Here is a 4,564-nt window from a genome sequence, read left to right as displayed (position 1 = left end):
TGATTAGCTTCTGATAATCCACTCAACATACACCTTTTGACATAACCCTTTCAACATAACCCAATTTAACATAACTTAATGGAGAACATGTTGTTAGCCACTACCTCTTTGTTCTTATCTGATGATGCCTGAGGCTATGGAGGAACAAGGTAGATTGAATACCTGCCCTTGCTGGCCTTGCCATTTGGAGGCTGTTACTTCAGATCTTTAAACAAGGCATAAAGAAACTTCTTGGGCATACAGGAATTTGTGTGCATATAGGCCTTAAGTCAGGGGGTTTTTGCTAGAAACTTTTATAAGGAATTTTCAGGCTGGACTTCTCAAAAGCCTTTCATGAGCCCAAGTTTCATCTGTGCCATTAGATACTTGTATACATTGGGTAAATTCCTCTTCTCTTGAGGACCCCGAACACATTTCCATTCCTGGACCTGTCAGCAAGCAACCTTCGTTACTTACCACAAATTAGGAAAGGTTACTGATGGGTATATGGCCAGTTTTCCAAAGGGCTTTTTTATTGGCCTTATAAAGTCAACCTTAACTCCTTAACACAGTAAATGCTATTCCAGCCAAAGCCTTGGTCATGTTAGGCTCACAACCAACCTGGCCACATGGGATTCTGCCTCAGTTTCTTATAAGTATGCCTGCACAAAGTCTTTTCACTGCTCTCTCTCAAATGGCTTTTTTTGGCCAGAGGCATATAGGCGTTTGGCCTATATTTGGGTTATTTCCATTTTTGTACTATTATAAATAATGCTTCTATGATCCCTTGTGTATATTTTGTGTGTGTGTGTGTATGAACATACACTTTCATTTGTCTTGTGAGACAATCCTGGGAGAATTGGTGGCTCACAAATTTATAAGAAACTCCCAAGTTATTTTTCAAAGTGGCTATGTCATTTTACACATCTGCACTTTCACCAGCAATGAATGTAGTACTATTTTACTGAGAAGAAAGGGAGGTTCAACCGTATTGACCTTGGACAAGATTATACAACTACTAGCTACAAAGCAGGAGTTGAAGCTGAGATCTCTGATTCCACATTATAGCCCTTTAATGTCTCAAAATCAAATAGATTATTTGAGGTTAAACAAATTTGTCTATTGCAGGACTTAAGAGGGTTTAAGGCCATATTAGTTATAAGAAACTTCCAAGAAGGGTTAATAGCACATAATGTTTCCCCACATATTTTGCCCATGGGACCCTTTGCTATCATAGTTTCCTATACTGCTGAGTTTTCTAGAAGCTGAGCCTGAGACAAGGCCACATGCACATGACTTGTGAGGAAATGAATGTGGAATGGAATGAGGAAAGAATAGAAAAGAGAAATGAGGGGCGGCACCTGTTGCTCAGTGGGTAGGGCACTGGCCTCATATACCAAGGGTGGTGGGTTCGAACCCAGCCCCAGCCAAACTGCAACAACAACAAGAAAAAAATAGCTGGGCATTGGGGCAGGCACCTCTAGTCCCAGCTATTCAGGAGACTGAGGCAAGAGAATCACCTAAGCTCAGGAGTTGGAAGTTGCTGTGAGCTGTGATGCCATAGCACTCTACCAAGGGCAATAAAGTGAGACTCTGTCTCTAAAAAAAAAAAAAAAAAAAAAGGAAAGGAAAGGAAAAGAAAAGAAAAAGGAGCTAAGCAAGGATGGTGCTATGGATGGTTTGAATGTGACTGACCACTCCAAAACTCACATCAAAACTTAAACCCCAGTGCACCAGTGTTGGTGGGTGAGGTTTAATGAGAAGTGTTTAGATCATGAGAGCTCTGCCCTGAGGATGGGTTAATCCCTTTATAAAAAAGACTTCTGGAAAAGGATTTGCTCTCTTTGACTTTCCATCACAAAAGAACACAAGATTCATTCCGCATTTGCTTTTCTGCTCTTCTGCCACGTAAAGACCTGCGTTTCTCCCATCCAGAGATATAGTGCACAAGGTTCCATCTTAAAAGCATAAAACGGGCCTTCACCAAATGTCTAATCTGCTGACACCTTTATCTTGGACTTCCTAGTCTCCAAAACTGTGACCAATAAATTTCTGTCCTTTATTTATTACCCAGCCTCAGGTAGTCTATAAGGCAGCATGAAGAGACTGAGACTCTTGCTTTATTACTTGCTTCAATAAAGGAAACAAGAGATCTTAGATAGAGTCTAGATGATTGGGGGTAGGAAAGAGCTCTAGAGCATAAACTACAAAACAGAAATATCCTGGCTGGAGGCAAAAGAGCAGCACTGTGTTTCTGCAAGGCAGTCATTAGCTATGAGCTACCTCTTGGGGGGAGGGGAGGGTAAAAACTTTCTGTCCTTGGTACCTCCTAGTGGTGGAAAGCAATGCTCCAGAGAAGGTGGCTGCTGTGGGCCATTATCAGTCAACACTCAGTGGACTGTCCTGTAAGGAGGACAGGACAGTCTGTAGGACAGTCTGAAAATGGCACCTACAGAATCCACTACAGTAAAACTTTTGCCCACTCATATAGGTTAACATGCCAAGCTCCTTTTCACCTGTTAGCTTTGCTAACTCAAAAAAAGCTTATCTCACCCAAAACACAAACAACCTGGCTTCTTCTCATCCCTCAAATCTTAGCTCAAAGGTTGGTTTGAGAAAACTAAAAGAAAAAAATGGTGGTCATGGTGGTGGTAGTTAACAGTTAGGCATCAAAACTGGCCATCAATTTTCTGTTCAAGTAAAGATCGTTTATGACTCTCACATCACTGTCAGCAGATGACTTTGCAAACACCCAAGCAGTCTGGATAGAAGGCACTTCCTTCCACTTTGTAGCACTTCTCTCAGAATCACGGGCCAGCTGGGGATTGCTCAGGACAGAATTGGTTATGCTGCCGTGAGAGATAAACCTGAAATCTCAGTGACTTACAATAAAAACAGCTTATCCTCAGTTACACTGGACATCCATGTGAGTCACCAGAAGAGGACGGGTGGGGTGCTCTGTTATCAAAGTCACTCCCTCAGAGTCCCAGGTGATAGATCAGCCATCAATCCGAAAGTCACCGTCAGTATGTGCCACTTACAGCTGCACCTTACTGCTTTAAAACCGTTCCCAGGGCCTCAGCCTGCACAAAGAGGCTGAGAAGAGCAATGCCTAAGTGCTCAGAAGAGAAGAGGCCAGTGGAGGAGCTGGTATCCCTCCTTTAAGGCTCGCCTTCTTCAGATTTATAGATAGCGCAGCTCTGGTCACTGTTTCTAGTCCATAAAACAACTCCCTTTCTGATGGCCTCCTGTGTTAAACTGGTTTTAGAAAGAAAAAATTTTATAATGATATAAAGAGCAATCAAAGAAGGCATGAGCAGAGTGGTTAATGAGCTAGCAAACATGTCCAAGATAATACCAAAGAACTACTAAGTCCCAAGTCACCAGCCAAGTATGTCTGCAGTGTGTTAAAAATGTACAACGCTTTTCCACTTTCACTTTGAGGAAGAGGCAGTTGGCTTGTTTCTCTTTCTAAGGTGAATGAAGGTCAAGAAGGCCATAAAACTTATTTTAAGACCAGCCAGGATAGTGATCTGACATAGTTATAGAACACAAAACCTTAATTAAAGTTTCCCCCAAAAGAGAAAATTTTAACTACTTGGTTATATTATTCTCTGTGTAGAGAAAGTCTTTCAGAATTCTATAGCACAGGAAAAGTCTTTGCAATTAATTTAAAAATAAGTCATCTTTTTCAAGGTACTTAGATTTATGATGCAAAGGTAGCTTTTAACTTAATTGTTCTTTTCCCCAGAACCTTCTGCATGCACAACAGTCAATTAGGAGTCTTCTTTTACTATTCAGCAAGTATGTAGGTGCTGAAGGGGACTTTAGATCCTGTCTTATGAAATTAGCTAAATGTACGATCTTTTCCCACCTGCCTGTGAGGTGCTTAGAATGACAAGAAGTTTTGAATATTTAAAAACATTGAGAAAGGGACAGAAGAGACCACAATCTATCGACACAGCATTGAGGCAACGGAAGCACAAGGCATCTGTGTCAACCATGTAAAGTTATCTCCTAGGGCTTCAATGAAGAGGGATCGTAGGAAGTGCCCATTTGTTTCATAAGGGGAAGTCAAGGATTGTGATGACTCGCTCAAAAGTCAAATCTCATAGTGTCTAATTTTACTTATATTTGCTTCTAAGTGATAGTAACGGAATAGTTGAAGTAGGAAATATTTATTCCCCACAGTGACTTGTTAGTCCTGATCTCGTCAGTTCTTTGGCTATGAATACCTAAGCTGATAAATAACACAGTGAGGTTATCTGCTTACAGTAAAGAATACTAAGCCCCTGTTTTTCTTCTGTGGGAAGTACCATTTGTCCAATCCTTTTAAAGCAACGAACAGAGAGTGGATCACTGTTTTAATAACACGCTGTTTGAGGTGACAGGGTGGAGAACCTGCAGCCTTAAGAAAATTTGTGGTCTTCCTGGTCCTTAAGAGGAGCCTTTTGACTAAATCTAAATTTTACACAACAAATCCTTTCAGTAAAAAGGGTGCAGCAGAGAAAGATGAAGCTTTTTTCTCCTCCTTTGGTGCTTAAAAAAGAACATTTCTGAAATAAGAAGGCCACAGGTTCCCCAC

Source organism: Otolemur garnettii, unplaced genomic scaffold (genome assembly GCF_000181295.1).
Source record: "Otolemur garnettii isolate 467f Iridium unplaced genomic scaffold, OtoGar3 scaffold00002, whole genome shotgun sequence".
NCBI lineage: Eukaryota > Metazoa > Chordata > Mammalia > Primates > Galagidae > Otolemur > Otolemur garnettii.
Note: the sequence above shows the minus strand (reverse complement) of the source record.